Genomic DNA, 26450 nt, shown 5'->3' on the forward strand with positions numbered 1-26450 from the left:
TATATGGTTACATTTATAGTTTTACAATTATAACCGACCCTTTGAGGGTGATGTTGTCCTCAGTGAAAATGGGTTTGACACCCCTGCCCTAAGGTCTGGGTAATCTGACTTTTGCTTCTCAACTGGTGAGAAATTGGGTTTTAGGAGTTAAATCATATGGAAAAAATCAACAATTTTTGTCTAAAGTTGTTGACTTTTGTGAACTTCTATATGCATTCTGAGTTAATATAACTTTTAAATGTTATTTCAGTTGTTTTCTGGTATTTTGTTTTGCCTAGCCATTCATTTATGGGGAGAGGGAATTCATTTGGTAATATATTTATATGTGGCAATTTTACAATGTATTCTTGAACTATGATAAGAATATACTCATATACACACAACTCAGACTAAAAAATATATAGCCTGCAGACTCTTGCTCACCAAAGAACTACAAGGAAGGCCATTTTTTTCTGAAAAGGGTTCACTTTTATTGTTTGTATTGCGTGCAGAAAGGGGCCTCTCTTACTTCTTCTTGGAGACACCCACAGTCCTACCCCTGCGGCCGGTGGTCTTGGTGTGCTTCCCTTGGACATGGAGGCCCCAGAAGTGGCACAAGCCCCAGTGGGATCTTCTTCAGGTGCTCCAGATCCTCACAGAGTTTGTTGTCGAGCCTGTTGGCCAAGACCTGGCTGTACTTCCTGTCCTTGACATCCTTCTGCCTGTTGAGGAACCAGTCGGGGATCTTGTACTGCCGGGAGTTCTGCATGATGGTGATCACGCACTCCACCTCATCCTCTGTGAGTTTGCTGGCCCTCTTGGTCAAGTTGATGTTGGCCTTCCTCAGCACCATGTGGGCATAGCGCCGGCACCCTCCCTTGATGGCAGTGATGGCAAAGGCGATCTTCCTCCATCCATCAATGTTGGTGTTGAGGACATGAAGAATGTGCTGGAACTTCTCTGGGAATGGAAGGCCATTTTGATGGTTTATTTATTTATTTATTTACTTTATTTGTATACTGCACTCTCTCAGCCCGTAGGCGACTCAGTGCGGTTTACAACCAGGTCAATATACAAGTGCACAACAATAGTATTAGCATTTAAAAAACAGTAACTAAAGCAACTAAATCACATAGCAAAACATCAGTATAACAATATAACAACAATACATCCATATAACTAATCCATCACGTCTCATCAATAAAGTCATAATCCGATCTCCTCGTCTATTATTCCAAGTTCCAAGTTCCAATCTCAATCAATTGATTGCACTGCTTAATTAAACGCCTGTTCAAAGAGCCAGGTCTTCACTCTTCTCCTGAACGCCAGCAAGGAGGGGGCCTTTATTTATTTATTTGATGCACTTATTAACCGCCATTCTCAGCCCATAAGGGCGACATAAGGGCCTTGAGCTCTAAGGGCCTGGCTGGCAATCAGGTGTAAAGAAATGTCCAACTTATGGTTGCAGAGCACAAATCATAACTTGCACATTGAGGCTTAGCATCATGCAGCCAGGTTCCTGATGGACAAATTATAATAATGGTGGAATGTCAAACTCTCTACCCTTTCTTTGGCTTTTTACTACAAAAGGAGACATGTAATTTTGTATGAAAGTTTTCCACTTTGCTCTCTGTCCTTGAGAGAACTAGGATTTTACATAGGGAATGGCAGAAGAAGAACAAGTTATTTCAAAATTGTAAAAGCAATGTCGGTAGAAAATGCTTGTGTGGAGTACATGTGAGACAAATAAAATTAAAGAGCTGACTTTTTTCTTCTCCAAATAAAAAAGGATTAAGAGCTTGGCAGTGAAAGGAGTTCAAGACTCTCTTTGGCACTGGGTTGAAGCAGATATGAAATACTTTGATACATCCATAGTGTATTTTCTAATTGACAGACCCCAAAATATGCTATAGATAACGAGACTAAAATCAAAGGTAATAGATTAGTTGGAAAACTTGGGAAAAGTGCTGCTTAAAATGAAATATCATTTGTACAAAGGAACTGTATCCAACACACACTGTCATTTTGGATAGTGGTTATATATGGAGTTCATGTACTGGCTCAGATTTTATGGCAAAACCAGATTTGCTGCATGGATGGGAAACTCACACCATGTGAGACATATAGTTTTGCTAATTCTGAAAAATTGAGGGGAAGGACTCAAAATTGCTGAAAACTTCAAGGTTTGATGATGATGATTTTCCTCTGAAACAAGATTCAGAATTTTGCTTCTGAGGGCAGGGATTCCTACTCAAACCAGAAGTGAGTTTCTGGAGAGTGGGAGGGAAATCTAAATAAATAAACCCCCTTTTGGACAGATTTCATCACATGTCAAATTATTGAAAGCACCCCCCTTGATACAATTCCATTTCAATAGCCTGTGTTTAGTTTGGTATTTTTTTTTTCTTGATGTGGGGGAATCCTTGGACCCACAGAAAATAAATCTATGGGTGAAATGCATTTCAGGAGCTGCACTTTTCAGTTTTGGCTAGACTAATGGTTTTCTGTTCTCAGTACTTGTTTTATGTCTGAGCAATAGTCCTTCCAAATCACCCTCTCTCTGTCATAGAACCTTGCCTCACAAAAAGGCTTGGTATGTTTCTAAGGCTTTCTCTAACAGAACACTTATTGCCCTCATTCTTTATGAAAGTAATATGACCACATTCCTTTGGGAGGTAATTATCTTATTTGGGGCAACGTTCTCCAGCTCTGTCTTCTTTTATGGTTGCGATGTGTACCAAGGCTCCACCTGTTCCCACATTTGGCACATTATCTCAAGGTGGGGAAGAAGAATTGTACAATCTATTCAACTCCTAACAGGGAAAGAGGGAGAAACAAAATTCCTGAAAGAGGTCTTGATTAAGCAGAGTAGATAAAGCTTGTCTTGACAAAGAAGGAATATCATAGAGGACTTGTTTTGTTATTGCCTTTGTTTATTGATGTACTGTGGGCTTGGCCTCATGTAAGCCACACCAAGTCCCTTGGGGAGATGGTAGCGGGGTATAAATAATGTATTATTATTATTATTATTATTATTATTATTATTATTACTTGCAAACTACATGTGCTGTTTTAACATTAGAGAGAGTAATAGGAGGGACCATAAAGCACATGTTCTGAACACAAAAGTCAAAGTTTCACTTCACAGTATCTTCAGTTAAAAGAATTAAATAGGTCAGTGATGGAAAAAGTATCTTCTTGAGATCTTGGAGTGCCATGAGTTGGACAATAGTCTGGACAGTAACATCTTTTTACGGTCTTCTGTTTGCAGAATAAGGAAACACTTGAGAACACTGTGTCCTATTTAATTTTTTTTCAACTTCACAGAGAGTGAAAAGGGAGATATGATATATGAGAATGGCTTGTTCTTGTTTGAGGAGTCAAGGTCTAGAACTAAGAGCCAAACAACATACTGCATTAAAGATACAGCTAACAGCAATTTCCACCCACACTCTGCCCCTATACAGTTGGTGGTGTGGTTTTCATTGGAAAGTACCTGTCCTTGCCTGGAACATTGAAGCTCAATACATTCAAAATCCCTGCTAACATCAGAATATGGTGCCCACACAGCATCACGAAGAAGGGGAAGGTATGTGTTTGTGTGCATGGGAGGGGATAATTCTCCTTCCTTTTCCAGATTGCTGGAGTGTCCTTTTCTGGCATCAGCAGAGACACCAATATGACCACCCAAAAGGAAGGGAGATCATCTGATCATGCTGGTACCTCTGCCAATGACCCCTTTTTCATCACATGGCAACTCTAAATGAATTCAAGTCTCCAGAGTCAGATGAACTACATCCAAGAGTATTGAAGAGCAGAAGTCATTTCAGAACCACTAGCAATAATCTTTGAGAATTCTTGGAGAACAGGAGAAGTCCAAGCAGACTGGAGGAGGGCAAATGTTGTCCCTATCTTCAAGAAGGGAACAAAGAGAACCCAAACAATTACCATCTAGTCAGCCTGACATCAATCCCAAGAAAGATTCTGGAGCAGGTCACTAAGGAGGCAGTCTGCAATCATCTAGAAAGGAATGCTATGAATACTAAAAGCCAACATGGTTTTCTCAAAAACAGGTCATACCAGACTAATCCTATCTCCTTTTCAATAGAGTTACAAGCTTGGTAGATTCAAGAAATGCTGTGGATGTAGCATATCTCATTTCAGTAAGGCCTTCAACAATGTCCCCCATGACCTCCTTGCAAGCGTAGTAGTCAAATGTGGACTAGGCAATACTACCATTAGGTAGATCTGTAATTGGTTGAGTGACTGAACCCAGAGAGTACTCACCAATGGTTCAGCTTCATCCTGGAAAGAAGTGACTAGTGGAGTGCCACAGGGTTTAGTCCTGTGCCGCAGGGTTCAGTCCTATGCCCAGTTCTGTTCAACATCTTTACAAATGACTTGGATGAAGATTTAGAGGGCATACTTATCAAGTTTGCAGATGACACCAAATTAGGAGGGATAGCTAATACTTCAGAGGATAGGATTAGAATTCAAAATCACCTTAACAAATTAGAGAGGGCCAAAATGAATTGCAACAAGGATAAATGTAAGATACTACACTTAGGCAGAAAAAATGAAATGCAAAGATACAGGATGAGTGGTGCTAGGTGTGAAAACGGATAGAAAGACGTCATGGTGTCTCTCTATTCTACTTTGGTTAGACTTCACCTGGAATACTGTGTCTAATTCTGGGCACCACACTTCAAAAGAGATATTGACAAGCTCAGAGGTGTCCAGAGGAGGGCAACTAAAATGATCGAAGGTCCAGAGTCCATGTCCTATGAGGAGCATCTTAATGAACTGGCTATGTTTAGCCTGCAGAGGAGACATGATATCCATGCATAATATGTGAAAGTGTGTCATAAGGGAGAGGGAGCAGACTTGTTTTTTTTTTTTACTGCTCTTGAAACTAGGACTCAGAGAAATGAGTTCAAATTACAAGAAAAAGAGATTCCACCTGAGCATTAGGAAGAACTTCCTGATCATATGAGCTGTTCAGCAGTGGAACTCTCTGCCTTGGAGTGTGGTGGAAGCTCCTTCTTTGGAAACTTTTAAACAGAGGCTGGATGGCCATCTGTCAGGGATACTTTGATTGTGCTTTTCCTGCATGGCAGAAGGCTGGACTAGATGGCCCATGTGGTCTTTCCCAACTCTATTATTCTATGATTCTAAGCAGTGTTGGTTGCAACATGACCACATTCAATCCCCTTTCCTTGCACTAATGAAGTTCTAAGTGCTGGCATCCCATCTGGACAATGGATTGTGTCAAAATGAATCCAATCCAGCCATCTATATTACTGCAAAACCATGGGATAGTTTCACAAACTGCACAGTATTCCCAAACTTTTCCCAAAGTGGGGCAAAATATTTTAAAGCTAAACACTCTCGGGGATACTCACAAGAGGTAGCTATAAATTGTGAAGACAGCCAGTCTTCCAGTCATGGTGAGCCTGAATTTTTTTGCTTGTGTAGATATGCCCTAATCAGTGGTTCTCAACCTGGGTCCCCAGATGTTTTTGGCCTACAATTCCCAGAAATCTCAGCCAGTTTATCAGCTGTTAGGATTTCTGGGAGTTGTAGGCCAAAAACATCTGGGGACCCCAGGTTGAGAACATTGCCCTAAGTTATAGCTATACTATTCATAAAGAACTCCACAAAATAAAAGCAACTGAAATTTGTTCTGCGTTCTCTTTGGATTTTGCATTCTCGGTTTTTAGCCACAGATAAGGAAATGCACTTAAAATATGCTTCTATAAAATAATTTTTAAAATAGGGTGTTAGGAAAACTATCAGACAGTGTTTCCAAGTTACAATAACATTCTTTTCTCTGGTCTCCAAGCCTTTGAAGGAATGATATGTGGAGAATTCTTTTACATTTCTTGGCTTGAGCATTTCCCCCTTTAGTCAGAGAGACTGTGTTATCCTTCCAAAACACATTTTGTCATTCCCCGGCTCCCCTGGTTCTGCATCCACTCCTTAGGGCTGTATTATTTGTGCTAATCATTTTGCTCTTCCATGACACAGTCAAGGATAATTAGCAGCTCCCGTTCCTAAAACTTGGTCCACCCCCAAGGATATTTCACCTTTTGGTATTTAACACTTAAAAAGACACCAGGCCTTTTTCATAAGCCTGATCCTTTGAACCGAATCTTATAGCCAAACCCTGCAGGCTTCTCTTAAAGCTGCAGCAGGGATGATACCAATACTGTGATTATAGTGTGTGTGTGGGTTTTTTTTTTTTTAAGATTGACTTCAGTAGGATTATTTAAAGCCAAGACTGCCAAATGATTTCTTTCCTCTTTGGCTAGCACATTACTCTATTTGCTGTTCCATTATGGAAGAAGTATTGCCAGGCCTTAATGTTGCTAAATTCTCCAATGGTGTCCTGCAATGAGAGCAGCTGAAGAAGTGCACAGGATTTAGTTTGAGTCTGTTCAGTTTTTTACAGCTGGTGAAAATGGGGCAGAGGAAAATGTGTTAATGCTTTTCATGTTGTTGAGAGGTATTTTAACCTAGGTTTCTAACCTACACTCTAGTGATAAAAGAAAAGAGAGAGGGAACCATCAGAGGAGAAAGGAGAAGAAATGTACACAAAAATAATCTGTGACAATTCCAGATTCAGTTATCTAGACTGAAAGATATTGGAATTTTTCTTTGACAACTTGTACTTCAAATAAATGCAAATTAGATCTAGAGACATTTATATAATCTAATTAATGGACCACTCATATCATTGCTAAGTGACTTTTTCTGCAGCTAACAGCATTTCTTCTCTTGTGTAATATGTGTTAAAAGCTTCTAGTCATTCTTGCATAGCATGTGAACTTACATGATGCACTTGTGAGGTGGGCAATGTAGGGCAATGAGTCTGGTAAGGTTAATAGAGTTCTTTTGTCAGTTGTATGCTGGCCATGAAGAGGTGAAATCCCAGAAAGGAGTTAGGGAAACAAAACTGGGAGTTGAAGCTCTTCAGAAGTAAAGACATGTTCAGGGCTATGGGCAAAACAAATGAAGCAATTCCTGAATAATAGCTAGGGACCATGCTGATAAGTCTCAAGGACACACTAGCCGACAGCAGCAGTCAGTATTTGTTTATTTACAAGATTTATATGCCGCCTTTCTCACCCCGAAGGGAACTCAGAGCAGCTTAAAATATATATACATACAGTATATTATAGTATAATATCAGTATTAAATATTACTATATTGTACTATACCATTATATTGTAATATTATTAGTAATATTACATGTAATATAAATATGAAATTATAATATCTTAGTATTATATTGCATTACATTATAATATTGTAAATATTATATGTATATACAATATATTATATTACATTATATTATATTATTAGCATAGCACAGGAGACAAGGTCCCCTCCCCCCCCCACTTTACTCTGGCCCAGAGCAGCAGTTGGTGCTGGGGGAAGGGGTCCCCAACTGATCACATATGCAGTTATCCTCTGGCCAAGATAGTCAGTCTTCAAAGCATTGCTCCTTGAGTGTTGTACTTTATTAGTTTGAAAGATCAGTGGGTCTTTCCCCTTTCTCCTCTCCTCCCTCCCTCTCTCTGGCTTTCCAATAGTTAGTTTATCTTAGGACAGGTTAATTCAAGTCATTCCCCTCCTTTGGACACAAGGTCACTAAGATTGTCAATAATTCCAGAAAACCTTGAGAAATGGGAAGTCTACCTTTCTTGTTTGGAGAAGTAGTTTTTTTTAAACGCATATATAGGCATTTTGGAGTGAAAGTCAACCCACTTTTCAGGGGAAAAACAGGACATTTAAGAGTGGGTTGGAGGCCATGAAAAACATCTGGTGCCATTATTTGATTATCCCTTTTCCTAGGGTAAGAGTTGGTACATCTTTCCGCTTGTTCATGGGAGAAGCAATATTCTGTGTTGAGAAGATCACAGGAAAAAGGATGCCCCCCTCCAATTGAGCACTTATTGCAAGTGACTTAGATAAATAAGGGAATATTTTTAAAAGGGGTAGACATGTTTTTAAGAAAAAACAAACAACCTTCTGACAATAGTATCATGTGAAATGTGACCTTATCGAGAAGCCTAAAGCACTGGACTGGGACTACAGGAGGGTGGGATTAGGTCCCAGGACCTAATGTTCCCTGCTCTGTATCTATTACATGTTACCATGATGAAAAAAATAGATATAGGAGCAAGAGTAAATGCCCTTAATCAGGAAAGACCTGGGAAATAGTGAGGCAGGTATGTAGTATCTTCTCATCTGCACTATCTCTATTCCATTGGGAAAATGGACAAGCTGTGCCAGTTAGTTACCTTTGATTGTTAATCCCAACGAGAATAGACTCCTTCAAGTGATGATTTACCTAATCCCATTGATTTACTTGGTCAATTCTAACTGGGATTATTAATTGGATTTGGACCAGTATTTAACTCAAGATTATATAATATTTTGCTACATTTTTGTAGGCTTATTACGAATTCCAGGTAATTTTATGTAAGAAACTAGACTCTGTAAAATTTCATTTTTTGAATCATATCTCCCAGGATCACCCAACCAGTGTGGTCAGTGACTATGTTGACTGGAGGAACTTAGAGTTATAGTCTTAAAAATCAATGTTTACAGCTATATCTAAAACTCAACCCATTCCCCCCCCCCCCCAATAACAATTAATAAAGTGCTCAAAACCACCCCCTCAAAAAACCTTCAGGTTTATCCACTTGGTAATATTGACAGATGCAGTCAATTTAATTCAGAGGGGACCAGATCTGCATAATCACTAAAGTAATGCCTCTGTTTCTAAAATAACTTGTGAATATTAAAAAAGAGAGCCAATTATCTTTCCTGGCTGCTAGCCTGAAAGGTAGAATTGGGTCAAACATATTTTGTTTACTGTGGTAAATGTACATAACATTTATTTTCATATTTCACTCTTGGCCATTCCATCTGTACATACCTTTAAGCCAGAAAAAGATTAGGTCTGTGTGGTGACAAGCCATTATTCAGATAAATTTCAGGTTCATGTTTGGAAGGAAAGTAACAGAATGAAAAGAAATCTGAATATATTTCTATTGTAAAGTGGTAAATTAACTAAATTAAAAGATATGCCACATCTAACCCACTGAATTTCATGTTAGTTTTACATGATGTCATCTTTTTCCATATCATGTGAGATGTCTGTATATATGTTAAAGTTTATGTTAAATATGCTCTGTTTTATTTGAACACTATATTGTATTTTATATTGTTTTTTGCCTTAAAACTCAACAACAATAATACTTTCTTTAGTGTGCTGGTAGTCTTGTTGAATATGGTAACATTTGTAAGAGAAAGGCTAATAGGTCGAAATATTTGAGGTGGATCATCCTCCCCATACCTTGCTTGGTTGTTTTTTTGTTTTGTTTTGTCGTGTCAGGAGCGACCGCTCCTGTTATGAGAGAATTGGCTGTCTGCAAGGACGTTGCCCAGGGGACGCCCGGATGATTTCTGATGTTTTATCATCCTTGTGGGAGGCTTCTCTCATGTCCCCGCATGAGGAGCTGGAACTGATAGAGGGAGCTCATCCGCCTCTCCCGGAATTCGAACCTGCGACCTGTCGGTCTTCAGTCCTGCCAGCACAGGGCTTTAACCTGCTGCGCCACCGGGGGCTCCTACCTTGCTTGGTTTATAAGCTTTTATGTTTCTAGATCGGATTGAAGATCCATATGATCCTACACTCTTCTTTATGGAGTGTCCAAGTGCCCATATAAAGTTCACAGATATCAGAAGATGGTCTACAGCTGTAGCATTGTGATCAAGAGAAAGAATTAATGATGTAGGAAGGACCAGATCAAGAAGTCTTATTCTCTTTTCTGCTTTTTATCTCTCCCTCTCCCCTCCCTTCATTCCTGTCCCCCAGCCATCTGCAATTTTTTTGTCGTGTCAGGAGTGACTTGAGAAACTGCAAGTCGCTTCTGGTGTGAGAGAATTGGCCACCGGCAAGGACGTTGCCCAGGGGATGCCCGGATGTTTTAATATTTTTACCATCCTTGTGGGAGGCTTCCCCCATGTCCCCGCATGAGGAGCTGGAGCTGATAGAGGGAGCTCATCCGCGCTCTCCCCGGATTCGAACCTGCGGCCTGTCAGTCTTCAGTCCTGCTGACACAGGGCTTTAACCCACTGCGCCACAGAGGGCTCCTGTGATCCTGGGAGATGTGATTCAAAAAAGGAAATTTTCCAGAGTCTAGTTTCTTACATAAAATTACCTGGAATTCGTAATAAGCCTACAGATTATACTTCTGCAAAATGAAGTATAATCATACAGATACACCTTGCAGGAAAATGTATCAAATAAGGTCTATGAAATGCTTTGAACAATTGCAAGTGTCATATAGTTATCAATAACTATGACTATGATTGGAAGTGAACCAAACCTTTCTGCTGCTTGAGGCACAATAGCAGTTGGAATATTCCAATCAAGATGCATTAACCAGGCTGACCAAATTATTTTGCACATGAGACAGAAATGCTCCCAGCCAATCCTTTCCCTGATCCCATTAGTAAAACAAAAGAAGCAAAACAGAAAAGCAACAATTATAAACTGATGACTAACCATTATCTTTCTTTTCATGACACCAGAAATTTGAGGTGCCTGTCTTTGTCCACCCAATAATAGGGCTATTCCCAGTGATAATAACCGCTTTCCTTTGTTCTATACATATAGTAATCAGAGAGTTTCTGCTCTTGGATAAGGAATTATCAGTCAGCTGTCATGCCATACAGGTGAAGGATAGTGCTAATACTTTTGAAAAAGCCCGCAAGCTATTTCTTCAAGAAGTGCCCCTTAAATTTATTGCCACATTTAGTAGCACTAAGTAAATTATGTGCTACTTGAAGAAAATTTCCTCTTCTGTTGTAAATTGCTATTTGCTACTGCTGGAAAAGTACTGTTGCAGCCACTTGAGAAAAACAAATGTTGAGATATTAAAATAAACATTTCTGTTATGTTGCCTGCCCCTAGATACTTATATTTGCACATCAGAAGATAGAGGTCGAGCACCCTTTATCCAAAATACTTTGGACCAAGTATTTTCACATTTTGGAACATCTATATTGATATACAGAGAGATCTTGGAGGTGGGATCCAAGTCTAAACATGAAATTCATTGATGTTTCATATACACCTTATACACATAGACTGATGGTTTGCAATAATTGTGTGCATGAAAGAAAGCTTGTACACATTGGTCCATCAGAAAGCAAAGATGTCACTTTCAGCTTTGTCACACAACCACTGGAATTGCCTCATGTCATCGGTGGGCATGGGGAACCTGGTGCCCCATGCCCCGCATTGTCCGGCTCCAGAATTTGCTGATCCCTTGGAGGGAAGCATTGACCACATGGCTTCCCCCCATTGCTTCTTATGCCTCCTGTGATGCTGTGGTGATGGCATGTGGCAACTCCGCCCTACATCACCCAGGGAGTTGCCCTGCTGTTGTTTGATAAGAGCTGGTGGGCTCCATGGGTGAAGTAGGGGAGAGTCGGTGTATGCTACCAAAATCTGCCCTTTGTGAGGAGATCATATTTCAGCCATCTATATTGACAATTTGAATTTTGAAGTACTTAGGATTTTGGAATTCCAGATAAGGGATACTTAACCTATTATCTCTAACTGGCTGCTATTTTCCTTATTGTTTATTGTAGCTTTGCACATAAACTTGTACAGTAGCTTTGCACATAAACTTGCAGAAACAAATAACCTGCAATTACACATACACACACAATACTGCTGTGAGCTCACAGAAAAAGGATGAAATATGACAGAGGGCATGGAGTAGGGGGCTATCTTCCTCCACATGTGAGCTTGGTTACTTTGATGTCATGTTCATAGAGCAATAGTAGTGTTCCCTATCTCTCTTCTACTAGAATAGCCCTTTGACTGAATCTAGTTCTTACTTACCTGCAACTCCCAGGCTGATGCTTCAGCTAAAGGTGGTTATGTTAAAATTGGGATACAAAGAAGGGATTTATATGCAAAGAACATATCTGGCTTTTATTTATTGTTTCAGTGTAGGAGGCTGTCACCTTTTCCCTGTTCCCATTGCTGCTGACAGCCTCTGTCATGGACATCTTATGTCCTGGTCATCATCTTGGCTGATGTCCCTCCTTCTTCCTGGTTGCATGGGCGCATTTGCTGATGTCATCATGTGGTATCTGTGACAGCCAGGTGCTCTCATGGAGCTCTGCATCCATCTGGTAGTAGCAACGACAATGATCTCTCTCCTTCCCCAATGCTGATGAAAACAGGGGAAAGGGTCTGGTAATGGCAGTAACCCATGTGACAACAAGATAGTCCACATCAGACTCTGTCATGCTGTCCACACTGTGCCAAAGCTGTGAGGCTTTTGGCCAAATTCTGGAGCATCATCCGACTTTCCTGAACACAGGGCTAAACCAAATTCACAAATGAACCCAACTCACCATGTGATAAGGCCTGGAAGTCCTTGGTGATCATGAAAACAGACAGAAACAATTTTGTGGTGAGAGTGGGCTACTTAGCCCATGTAGATGAGTCTATCATGGCTTACGTCTTGGGCAGTGGGAGCTAAAGAAGTTTACAACCATCAAGATAGACTCTAATAGTTCTCTTGTGTTCCTGCATACTAATTTAACTTCTGCTTAATAGCAGAAAACATCTTGTTTGGGAACTGAGAATCTGGGGTTCATGATACATAAAGCCATAGAAAAATTGAAGCATAGCAAGGAGAAAAGCTGTCATTTCATTCCACTGGTTAGCATGAGAAATACCTACGCCCTAGATGTGCTGAAGTATACTTTTCTGCTGTTTTTTAACGTGATAATAACAAAATGTGAGGCAAGTTTTTTTAAATCACAGAGGAATCAGGAAGTTCTGCAGAGAACAAACAGGTCAGGCAGCCATTACTAACAAGGAGTGGTAGAATAAAACAACAAAGGTGTGTTATATAACTAATTAAATATTAAAACTAAAACAAGAGGGAAAGTAAAAAAAATTGTTGAGGAAAGCAAATCAGTCAGGGATAGATTAGCCTGTGGGGTGGTTCAAGGATGGGGGAAAATGTGTACTTATGCTGAAAAATTTTGGGCGTAGAGATGACCTGACCCACAAAATGAACGGATCTTTCTATCCTTATGTAAGTAGTTTGGGTAATAAACAAGACATAAGAGCAAGAACTTGTTAGTGAGAATCTATATTATAGGAGCACTAATACCTCATGAATTTATGAAGAAAGAAATGGTAGCTGAAAGAGAGTAGTCTGCTCATGCTTTTGCAATAGTGTTAACTAAGGATTGAGCACCAAGATGCTTTTCACTCTCTGCTTCCTGGGCTGGAATCCTCCCTTTACTTTCAAGTATTTAAATAAAGCTGTGATGACTAATTGCACAAACAAGACAAACTATGAGTGAGTGATGTTTATGACAAGTCTCCATTCACAGTAGCTGGATGGATATCACAGGCTTATGTTGGACCTTGGCAGGGACTTTGATCTTATTTTATAACCCTGCTGTGTGATAGAATCTGTATAAAATGTGGATAATGTAACAGAATCCTTGTCCAGAGATTTTACTATCTACAAAATGGAGATGATGAAGATATCCAGTGAAGAATAAATAAAGAGGATAGATGTATTGTCGAAGGCTTTCATGGCTGGAATCACTGGGTTGTTGTAGTTTTTTTCGGGCTGTATGGCCATGGTCTAGAGGCAGTCTCTCCTGACGTTTCGCCTGCACTTTGGCAAGCATCCTCAGAGATAGTGAGGTCTGTTGGAACTAGGCAAAAGGATTTATATATCTGTGGCATGACCAGGGTGAGACAAAGAACTCTTCTCTGCTAGAGCTAGGTGTGAATGTTTCAACTGGCCACCTTGATTAGCATACAATGGCCTGACTGCGCCTGGGGCAAACTTTTGTTGAGAGGTAATTAGATGTCCTTGTTTGTTTCCTCTCTGTTGTTGTGCTGTTGCAATTTTAGAGGTTTTTTTTTAATACTGGTAGCCAGATTTTGTTCATTTTCATGGTTTATTTATTTATTTATTTATTTACTTTGCTTATATACCGCTGTTCTCAGCCCAGGGGCGACTCACAGCGGTGTACAATATAGGAACAACAAAATTCAAGACATAGTATAAAAACAATTTTGACCCCAGAGTGGCCGTTGGTGCTGGGGGAGGGGCGCTGATGTCACAGGGGACAAGATGGCAATGTCTTCCTGGCTCCCCTTCTTTATTCTGGCCCCAGAGTGGCCGTTGGTGCTGGGGGAGGGGTGCTGATGTCACAGGGGACAAGATGGCAATGTCCTCCTGGCTCCCCTTCTTTATTCTGGCCCCAGAGTGGCCTTTGGTGCTGGGGGAGGGGCGCTGATGTCACAGGGGACAAGATGGCAATGTCCTCCTGGCTCCCCTTCTTTATTCTGGCCCCAGAGTGGCCGTTGGTGTTGGGGGAGGGGCGCTGTTGAAATTGTCCACATGCTTGTGTATTTCAATGGCTTCTCTGTGTAGTCTGACATGGTGGTTGTGAGAGTGGTCCAGAATTTCTGTGTTCTCAAATAAAATGCTGTGTCCAGGTTGGTTCATCAGGTGCTCTGCTGTGGCTGAATTCTCTGGTTGAAGTAGTCTGCAGTGCCTTTCATGTTCCTTGATTCGTGTTTGGGCTCTGCGTTTGGTGGTCCCTATGTAGACTTGTCCACAGCTGCATGGTACATGGTAGACTCCTGCAGAAGCGACAGGATCCCTCTTGTCCTTTGCTGAAGGTAGCATTTGTTGGATTTTCTTGGTGGGTCTGTAGATAGTTTGTATGTTGTGTTTCCTCATCAGCTTCCCTATGCGGTCAGTGGTTCCCTTGATGTATGGCAAGAACACTTTTTTCTGGGAGGATCTTCGTCTTTATTCTCGAGGCTTGTTCTTGTTCTTGCAGCTCTTCTGATGTCTGAGGTGGAGTATCCATTGGCCTGTAGAGCCCAGTTGAGGTGGTTCAGTTCATCTTGGAGGAGGTGGACTTTGCAGATTCTTTTTGCACGGTCTGCCAAGGCTTTTATGGTGCTTCTTTTTTGACTTGGGTGATGGTTGGAGTTTTTATGTAGATATCTATCTCTTTGTGTGGGTTTTCTGTAAACGGTGTGACCCAATTGTTGATCTGGTTTGCGGATGACTAGGACATCTAGAAAAGGCAGTCTTCCTTCCTTTTCTTTTTCCATGGTGAACTGGATGTTTGGGTGGATACTGTTAAGATGGTCCAGGAACCCGTTGAGTTCTTCTTCTCCGTGGCTCCAAATGGTGAAAGTGTCATCCACATATCTGAACCATATCATGGGCTTTTTGGTTGCTGTTTCAAGGGCTTGTTCTTCAAAGTGTTCCATGTAGAAATTAGCTATGACTGGGCTGAGAGGGCTCCCCATAGCTACTCCATCTTTCTGTTTGTAGAACTCATTGTCCCACTGAAAGTAGCTGGTGGTGAGGCAATGGTGAAACAGAGCTGTGATGTCTTCTGGCAACCTCTGGTTGATGAGTGCCATGGTGTCTGCTACCGGGACCATGGTAAATAGAGACACCACATCGAAGCTGATCAGTTTGTTGTTGGTATTTAACTTGAGATTGCTGATTTTTTCTATGAAGTGGGCTGAGTCCTTGATGTAGTGTGTAGTGAGCCCAATATGGCTTTGTCCAGCCATAGAGCATAGAAATTCAGTGATATGATTGGATCTGTAATATAGAGAACAGCCAATTCACAGTGAGGGTCAGTGTGGTGAAGTTATTTGGATGTTGAATACTAGTCTGGAGAATAGGATTTAAGTGCCTGTTCAGCTTCAAAAACCTGGGTGATTTTGAGTAAGTAAAACTCAGTCAGCTTCAGATAAATGCAATGACAACCACTGAGTAAATCTTGGCAAGAAAATCCCATGATAGGTTAACCTTAGAGTTGTCATAAATGAGAAATATCTTGAAGACACTCAACAACAATTTACAGTGGTTATGAGCATAAAAGCTGAGCCATGAGAAAGTTAGTCCAAACTTTTAAATAAAGTACAGTATTAATAAAATTATTACTAAACACAATGTCTTATTGCCTAACATAATGCGTAATTCTCATATTTGTAATTAAAAGACTTTGACCTAAATCAGATGGCTGGAGTAGATGCAAAGAATCAATTTCTGAATTGTCAACACATGTCAAATATATTGATTCAGTAATGACTTCATCAAACTAGAGCATCTATCCACTTTATGTTGGATTGCTGCCTCCTGCAGAATCCTAGGCTTTGTAGTTTAGTGAAGCCCAGGACCTCTCTGGCTGAACAGTTTAAAGGCCCCTACTTAAATTACAAACCCCAGAATTCTGAAGGAAGCAGAAACCAGATAGATGCTCTAGTGTGATGAGGTGGTAAGTCTACTTTGGATGACACGTGCTAGCAATTGGATGTTGAACTTTGAAATCTGAGTGCAAGCAAGGTATTGTGGTATGAGCATTAGACTAAGACACTGGGATACCAGGGTTCAAATCTATACACAGCTATGAAAACCTTGCTCCAAATCAGACTTTCTTGGGTTCAGACAAAGGCAAAGCCAAGCCTCCTCTGAATAAACCTCCCCCAGAAGATCTCATGTTGGGTTCACCTTAAGCTTGCCATAATTAAAGGTGCACAATAATAAGAACAACTTGGAAATCTATACTGGTTGTTTCTTGATAAGTTTTCTTAAGGGAGTAAATCTTCAAACAATGAAGAGAAGATGATTGCAGATATATATGGTACAGTAATACATAATCACAGCTTGAAAGTTCAGGTAGTGGGCTGAATTAATAGTGAGTCATTGAAGTTAGTCATAAGCTCCACACCACAGGTCCAGTAGCTTTCTTTGAACAATTCTAAAAGCACAAAATGCTATGTGAGACAGGCATTGGAAAGAGCTTTGAGACTATCAGCTTGTGCAGTATGTGGCATTAATGAAAATATATCTATCTATGAAATTTATTCATTGTGCATTGTGTTGAGAAGTTTCATACTTTGATTCTTTCCATCTCTCATAATATAAAGGTGTGATAAAATTAAGGCTCAGAAAATCAAGATGCTGATCTTTCACTGCAGTACATAAATTACTTCTACAAAACCTGGTGATGACGACACTGCTTTATATGGCTTTAGAAATACGGCTTTAGAAACAAATTAGACTAATCATTAGTGATTACTTTAGCAGTGATATGAGACATTTGATTAGGGTTGTGTAGTCAACATGATGTTTAAACATTACAATTCAGGCCTTATCACTGAAGTCTAATATCTATAGGATAATAGATTTCTTTTCCCTGTTTATAGGTAAAATACACTTTGGATTTCAGAGGTATTTGGATTAGTCAGTTGCTAGAAGGTGAGCTGTTGACACATTGTTATTTGAACCAATTTGGATTACCACCAATTGCTACAGTAGGGACAAAGAACAGGGAAACACCAGTGTTTTGATGTCCTGTTTGTTGCCTTTCCTTGGACTGAGGTTGCCAAGTTTGTGAACCACTATGGTTGGCCATAGTGTGCCTTATTTCTTAAATTTATATACCTTTAGGTAAAGGTTTCCCCTTGACATTAAGTCTAGTCGGGTCCGACTCTGGGGGTTGATGCTCATCTCCATTTCTAAGCCGAAGAGCCAGCTTTGTCCGCAGATGCCTCTTAGATCATTTGTCCAACATGTCTGCATGGAACACTCAAAGGGTACATATTGATCTACTCACATTTGCATGGTTTCAAACTGTAAGGTTGGCAGAAGCTGGGGGTTACAATGGGAGCTCATCCCATTCTGCAGATTTGAACTTCCAACCTTCCAATCAGCAAGTTCTGCAGAGTTCTGCAGTTTATCAGTGTAACCTGCTGCACCACCGCAGCCCCTTCTGTATCCCTTTAGAAAACGTAATTTCGCTAGTAATAGTGAAACTCAATTAAGTTGAAGGGCATTTGTACACATAAACAGTGGTCTGTTTTTTTAAGACAATAAACATTCCCATCCAGGATTAAGTCAGTTTAAATGCCAAAGATTTTCTGGAAGTATAAAGCACTTAACAATAGACATGGAACTTGCCTAGAATGGCAAGGAAATTCCAGTGCTCGAGAGTGACCAAGACTTTAGCTTCATTTAGTAAGATTCTTATGTTTTTAAGAAATCAAAAAATAGACTAATTGAGTAAGTAACTAAGAAACAGTATATTGGATATAATTCTTGAGATATCTAGGCTCAGAGTGCTGATAAAAGGATTATGGTACTGGCATCTTGTGCTCGTGCATTCCACCATGCATCTAGATGATTTCTGCTAATGCTTATTTATTAAGGTAAAGGAAGATGGAGGCATGAACACAGCATTGCTTTTCTTAATCAGTGTTAGCCTCATCTCTACTTTTCTAAGAGAACATAAAGCATCAGTGCCAAAGGATGCTTCCTTTGATAGAGATGATTAGACTATATAGCTGGATATGGTGGATACAAAAGAGGTTTGTAGCCCCCCCCCCCTAAATAAATAAATAAATAAATAAATAACATGGCATCACCTAAATGGTATCAAAATCTCAGACATCTTCATACTGAAGCTTCTGATTCTAATCTCATAATGAAGGCTCATGAATTTGCCGCATTTTGTGGCAAATCCATGGGCTCACGGTGGAGTGTGTGGAGAACCCATTGCTTTGTTCCACACCCTGCATCACCCACCTTACCATGCCCCCCCCCCCAGTCTGGCCGGAAGTGCCTGTACATCATGGGAAGGGCTCCATGCTGAAAGTGGAGGGGAAGCAGCGCAGGATGGGCATATGATGAGGTGGTAGAACTTTTGTCAAGGAATGTGACTCCCTAAACTGGATTAGGTTGGTTTCAGATGTGCAAGTCAACTTCTTTTGTTTTTTAGGCTGTGTGATGCTCACTCATACATATCCCTTCTCTCCTGCAATTCAGGTCTTTCTTCAGCCTCTTGGTTTCAGAGCTGTGAAAGCTTGCTCTCACTGTCACAAAAGACAAAGAGTGGAAAATACAAAACAAAAAGAAATTTGTTTGCTTTTTCTGCATAGTTGCAAAAATGCGATTTTTTCCCCATTTGCTGGTGGTAAGAAGAGCCCTTGCAGTTATTTCTTAGCATATACACATGGCAAGATGGTCATGGGTGACACTTCTTCTTCATCTTCTGCTGCTGCTCCTTCAAAGGTGGGAGAAATTGTACATGTACAATACACTTTGAAAAAAATATATACCCACAGAGTCACACATTTCATGATACAGCAGCAAAGCACTTCACTCAACAAGGTTCAGTTCCATCTTGGACTCATAAAAGATGATACTGGCATCTATCATCCATCAGAGTACAATATACTTCAGTAGCCTAGATGCTGAGTGCTTCTTGAGGCTTTCAAAGTAAACTATGATGAATTATTAATTTTCCCTCCTATTTAAATACATCAGGGCATGGGTTTAGCATACTGCACAGTCAACAAATAGCATGATATTAGCCAAAGTCTTAGGGGACTGGATAAGGATTCTGTAGGGATAATAAACCTTTGGGATCTTAAATGTGCACAAAGCCAAGCATATAGTTTTTACTGAAGAAACCAGTGATGCTATCCAGCTGAAAGAATGACAGACTGTCAGAGAAGTAGAAAAGTGTGAAGAAGCTTTGTGGGTGTCTATCGGAAGTAGCAGGTTGCCAGGTAATTGCAACTTAATGGGAGAGTCATTTACATTGTAGTCACAGATTTTAAATGAGAGCTTTGCCAATTTTCCACCTTTTCCTAGAATTCTCAAGGGAGGCTTTGTGCTGAGGACAAGTCTCCCTGCATTATTTATCTAATCCCTGATGGGAAAAGGTGTTTGGGTGCAGCAGGATCAGGCAGTTTATGATAGCTGGAGGAACCTCATCATCTGCCAAAACTGCTGCTACTAAAAGAAAAGAAAACAACTTAAACCCTTAGATACCAACATTTAATAATGGAGAAACAAAACCACTACCACCCTTTCTCTTCTAGGCCAAGTTATTATTCTTAAAAATATCTGAACCTGTCTGTTACTGTCAGTGCTATCATCTCCACACCCACTCCTTTCTCTGAATCCTACTCACACACTGGCTATTGTTCCTCATTCAATGGCTCAGCCCAAGGAATTGACTTCACTGGCATGGGGGCCTCCTCTTGAGGGGAGGCTACATGACATGATTGACGAAAGCTTGATTGGGACAGAATATCTGGCACTCTGACAGGAAAAAGGAGAAATAGGTATTTGTCATCACTGTGACAGTTGTGTACCAGCAACACGGCCAAGTTGCTATGGGGCCAAGTCACTACCCACTTCATCTCTTGTTATCTTCACCTGGCCCCTGATTTTCTCCATCTGGTTTTCTACAGTGTTGTTTTCTTGGCAGACAAAGTTGCTGGGGTTGAATCACTGCTCTCTTTCTTTTCTTTGCTTTCTCTCTCTCTCCATTCAGTTTAGCTGAGCCTTTGACTGTGACAAGCTCTTCCACCTTTATCTCAGGATAAGTTGCCCGAGCTGATGATGCTTTTGACATTTTGTCCTGTAACTATACTCTTTGCTCTTTTTCTTTTTTTCTTTTTTTTTAAAGTTTGGAATCAGGAAGGATTTTTTAAAGCCAGGCAAAGAAGCAGGAGACCAGGTATATAAGCATGGTTGTCCCATTTAAAGCAGAACAGTGTACATGTATTTTTACAAGCTGCACTGTATTTGAAGGAAGCTTCTGAGGTTGCTAATTTGGGGGAGCTTTAGCAATGGGTGTCTTCAATGGCCTGAAGGCACCAAATTCTGTCTGATCTGGGAAGCTCAGCAGGGCCTTGTTCATACTTGAAAGGAAGACGACTATGGGGAATACCAGGTGCTACCGGCTATATTTTAGAAGAAGTCAATGGCAAACCACCTCTCAGTATCCCTTGGACAAATTCATGGGGTGCCATAAGTTGACAGGTGACTTGAAAGTAACTGTAAATGCAGATCATCTGCAGGGGGCCCAGGGGAGCTCAGAAAAACTGTTGCTATCTCTGTCCTTTACTGTCTAAACGAAGTTTTATCATCTGTAATGGGAAGATTTTCAGGGACTGTTAACTACCTTGGACATTGTTTGTTGTTTGTTTGCTTTTGGCATTGACTGTTTGCCATTTTTGTTATACTTTGGAAACTGCTCTGAGTCCCTTTTGGGAGAGAGTGCAGAATATAAATAAGGAATTATTATTATTATTATTATTATTATTATTATTATTATTGAATGAAATGGTGAGGTACATCTTTCAAAAACCAACCTATTATTCTGTTGCAGTTTCCTCACTGATAACAATGTGTTCATTCTATGTTAGTTGATTTAATTCTGTTTTCTTTTCCCTACTCATCTTCTGCTGTTGGAAATCTGACTGACGCTTACTGAATTCTCCTTGAAAAATGTTGTTCTCAACTTCCTTGTTCTTTTAACATTTTTCCATTATACATTCCGCCATCAGTCAGGAAGAAACTTTCAGCCTTTCTCTGACTTTTTAATGACAGTACCTTTTTGTTCCCAGGATAAGTATAGTTATGTAGAATTCTGTTTTCAGGCCTCCTTCAGTATTATTTTTTTTCATGTGGAATCCTTCAGGTAATGCTTAATGGGGTTAAAATCCTGCTTAACCAGGATTGTTTCTACACAATGCAGATATAGAAATTTAATGCCCTTTTAACTCCCATTGCTCCATCATATACAATCCTGGTGTGTGTAGCTAACTGAAGTACTTGGAATTCTTTACCAGAGAGTTCTAATGCTGTAGATCAGGAAAGTGGACTAGAAACATTTAAGGATTTCACCAACCTACAACCTTACTAGCACGTTAATTTATTGTTAAATGAATTTATTGATGATTATGTATAATGGTTTTAAACTGATTTTACTCTTTTAATTGTAATTTTTATAGTGTAGATGTTGTTAGCATCATCCAATGCTTATGTGAGGCTGTCCCGAGTCCCCTTGTGAGGGAAAAGGGTGGGGTAGAAATGTACTAAATAAAATAAATAAATAAATAAACAACCCTAGGATGTCAGTTGTTGGAGCCATAGCATCACTGTAATTATGTATTCTGGATACATCCTGGTATCCTTAGTCTGGATCAGTATGCATTTATAGGTCCAAACAGCAGACCGGGAGGAGCAGAAGAATGTATTTCTCCACTTCTGCTCATCACTGCTGTCTCCCAGACTATTTGCATCAATAGTTATTACGAGTCCCCCAATACTTCTATAGCCCAGCAGCCATTCATTGCTTCTGCTGTGTGCTGCATCCAACCTTTTGCTTCTCCTGCTGCCTAACTGTCCCTTCACTGCTTACTGTCACCATCTAGAGACAGTAGTGGGCAGGGGTGGAGCTGGGTTATTCTGAGCCATATATATATATATATATATATATATATATAGAGAGAGAGAGAGAGAGAGAGAGAGAGAGAGAGCGCTTTGGATAGCATAGGAAAGGGGTAATATCCCTGTGGTGCTTGTTTGGTTGTCTATGCCCTTGTTCAGAAAATTTCTGTCCTTGTGATAATTGGATTTTGAAAAATTTGGCTTGTTGTGGAAACAAGGATTGGTGCTAAAGCTTCAGCAGAGACACCTTTCCCCCATGATAACTCTTCCAGGAATGAATTTTCCTTCCAAGCGATAGATTTCTCTCACTTCCTGTTGTCTCATCTTCTGTTCTTAACTATGAGTAATTTGTAAGTTAACATATTTGTAACTCAGGGGCTTCCTGTATTGCAATCTTACACCACTTTATGTGTCATGAATCGAAGTTATGGAATCATTGGATTTCTAGTTTTATTATGTCTTTAGATTTCTCTGCCAAAAAGTGCTAGTGCCTCACCAAACTAGAAATCCTAGGATCCCATGGCGTTGAGTCATGACAGTTAAAGTCATGACAAACTACTTTAATTCTACAATGTAGATGCACCCGTTATTTGTTCATTCTCATATCTTATTTAGAAAACAGTCTGGGATTTAATATAACTACCAAACCATTCTGTCTTTCAAAAACTGGTTTCTCCAACCACAATATAAATATATAGCAGTTCCATTTCACGTCCGGAGGAAGTCTCTTCTGCTACTGTCCTTGTGGCTGTGGGCTTTCATAACCTGAATCATTTCAGTTAAGACATCACCCAGGTATTCTATCATTGAAGCCTATTATATTGCTGGAAAATGTGTGTGTGTGTGGGGGGGGGGGGGGTAGATCTGGGACTTTCTTAGTATTGTCAAAGGTTCTTCCTAATGAAGCAAGCCCATGAGTGTTCACCATTGTGGTGTGGCATCTCTGGGCATCCTTTCTAGTCTTTCTTTTACTATATGGCAGTACCCATATTAAGGGTTTACTGTAGGTCTAATACTGCATGTGTAATACAATCCAAAGGAGAGAACTGATAACCACACATGAAAAGTCAAACAAATCAGGAGACAAACTCAACTTGCTTATAGACTACATTGTGTAACACAAATTTTGTTCCTGGGCTATAAATGTCATTTCCTAATTGGATCAATCATAAAAACATGGAAGAAGTTTATTAAACTGCAAAAACATTGTTTTTGCAGGACATCTTGCAGCACATTTTGCTATAGTTTTTCAATGAACATCTCATACCTCCTTTTCACACTGTGGTTTTAATGTGGGAAGCCCCATTCTTCTGGTGTGAGCTGAATTCTGGGAAATATAGTTTAGGGCAGGGCCTTTTGAATACTACAGAGGTTCTCTCTTTCCCAATCTACATTTCCCAGAATTTTGCTTGTGCCAGAAGAACGAGGCTGCCTCCATTACAGTCCCAGTGTTATAAGGCTGATAGAGGACCTCTTCACTTGGGCTAAAAATGGGTGGTGGCGATGGGGTTTTGCACTTTTGCCACAGAGTCCATCAGTTCTCATCACACACTGGAAAAATCCTTCTGGGGTGGCTCCAATTCTTCCACTGCCAGAGGCTTTCTGTCTTTCCATTGACTTTGCATGTATAATACAACATATTATAACTAGTTAGAACAGGGCTCTGTATATGAGTTCCTTTTCCATTTCCATTTGGAACTATCAATCATCTATGCAACATAGTTTTTGCCAGACAGTTGATGTTCTGTGTTACAATTCAGCTAGTTATGTACATTACTAACACATTAGAGCTGTTGGTGCCATGTTTTCTTTTGCAGTATGCTGTTTGTTGGCTGTGCCAGTAGTCCCAGTAAAGAAGAGACTGAATGAAGATGCCTGCGTGTATAAAATACTCATATCATATAAGCTACCATACATAATTGGAGGTAGTTTTGACCCATGGTTCCTTTAGCAGGAGCTGCCATGAATCAAGAAATGAGATCATTTCCCTCTCTGCCTCCCACACGGGCAAACTGGGTGAAACAATATTGCACATAATCAAAGCCCTCACTTTTCTGAGCTGACAAAGAATATGAAAGACAAACTGAATAATATCTGATTCGGTTAGAAGCTGCCCATAAGACCGAATACACCTTCCTAGTCATTTCTCATTTATCAGACTGCTGCTTTGAAAGATGGCCCCATCAACAGGCTATACTCATGTCAGTTGTGAAAGAAAAATTAAAGGTCCCAGCCAAATGTTCATCCCACTGTGATTCAAATAAGATGTTTATATGAAGTTTTTAGGGTTGTTTTCTGTAACGCAAGAATTTCATGGAGGGGAAGACAGCAATTTATGGGAACATCTTATTTCTCAAGCAATGTGGCAGGTGAGCTTGAGAATCAAGTGCTGCATTCTTCCCCATATAAAGTTTGTGTTTTTAAAAGCAAAGAATTCCCTGTAGGACCCCTGCTCTATGTATTATTTGGTAGTTATTTTGCAATTGCTTGTTGCCCATTCCTTGAACACACTAACCATTCCGTGAGAACCTCCTGTAGTATTAACATCAACGTTTTTTCCCCTTAAAACCTGAGAATTTGGGCAAAGGAATATATTTTTGTTTCCAAAATGTAATAAACTACATTATTTTTAGAACGAAGGACTGACATCACCTTGTCTACTTTTAATAAGAACAGGAGTAGTTTGCAGCTCCAGTGAGCTACACCTACTTACTTGTGATCCACAAAGAGGAAATTAGGGGTCATTTATAATAACTGATGCTGTGATTAGAAATATGCTTAATCCTGTTAGTATCTTCGTGCAACTTAAAACATAGAGGGCTAAACCAGATTATGAAGACTCCAATAAGCAGCTTTTCACATTGCTTTTTATAATTGGAACGAAAGCCTTTAAATTGCCATGTCTTGTACATCTGGCAACAGGAGACAGCTGGAGGCCATATTTTCAAGCAGACGCAGTAAATGAACTGAACTCACCTTGCTACTATATTTATGTTTGGGACTTTTTGTCGGAGCTAAATTGCCACTTTCTTTTGGTGAGGAGAATTTCTACCCATGAAGTGAACAATGTTGGGATGTTGCAATCACCTGAATGACCGCACCAAGATCAAGAATGCCCTGTTTGAATGACACCAGACAGGACTGGGCAAAGCAGATCTAGACTAGCATCCTACTTTGCCCAGTGTAAATAGGTCTTGGCTTATTTCAGTTCTGCAAATGCCCAAATCTTTTTAGAAAATAGACTAAGATTTCAAAAACACCGCTTCAGAATGTCCCCCAAGGCTTGTGGATTTGTTTGAAGCATTATTCTTAGTTCTTCAGTTGGAAAGTCTCCCAGAGCACCTAACAAATTGATAATTTGACAATACCCTGTTTACACTCTAAATAAGGTTAAACACACAAGGAAAAGGTGATTGTAAATAGGGATTAAGACCATCAACTGCACTTTTCTTTCCTTTGTGGCCAGAACAATGATGGGGAAGGGGTGGGGAGCTTACTAGCCACTGGGGCCCAGACATAATGGAGATGTTTTTGATGTCTCTTCTTCTGCTCCAGGGGTCAGTGAAGTTGTGGTTCAAATCGGGAGAAATGAGAGGTTCATACCAGCTGCTGTGCTCCAGGCACTTTTTGACCTAAAAAGGGAAAAGAGAGCATGAGTAAATATTGTTCATTACACAGAAAAAGTAACATCACTCCTAGGGTATTATTTGCAAAGGAAATATCATGCCTGCATTAAACGAAAAACAAACAATTTCATGTAATGTGTTCCTTCAGTGCTCTGAATTGGGAGCAGGGCAATCTTTGGATTGTGTTTGTCACTGCCCCTTTTCAGCTGAAACATCCCTTCTTGAAAATCTTGCTACCATTTGTAGGATCAGCAAAGATTACAACTAATCTACATTTGCAGCACTGGTAATGTTTCAAACAAACCACATTCAGGTTATTTCCAATGAGAGTGATACTTTTTGTTTTCACTGTTTAAACTTTGAAGGAGGAAACAGATGTGTTCCTTTTCTTTAAGTGAGCATCTTTGCAAAAACGTGTTTTGAAATGACATTTTTAAGGTTTTTTTTAAAGAGATGTGACATTATCTCAGAATGTTGCTTTTTTGCA

General features: G+C 40.0%; 1 protein-coding gene and 1 pseudogene across 5 annotated transcripts in view; one reads left to right on the forward strand and one right to left on the reverse strand.

Annotated features, from left to right (window-relative positions):
• Positions 1-26450, forward strand: part of GRM8 (glutamate metabotropic receptor 8) — a 618543-nt gene that overhangs the window by 262726 nt on the left and 329367 nt on the right. The gene's annotated exons all lie outside the window — the stretch shown is intronic.
• On the reverse strand, positions 495-20514 carry LOC132775539 (small ribosomal subunit protein uS13-like; annotated as a pseudogene).

Source organism: Anolis sagrei, chromosome 5, assembly GCF_037176765.1.
Source record: "Anolis sagrei isolate rAnoSag1 chromosome 5, rAnoSag1.mat, whole genome shotgun sequence".
Classification (NCBI taxonomy): Eukaryota; Metazoa; Chordata; class Lepidosauria; order Squamata; family Dactyloidae; genus Anolis; species Anolis sagrei.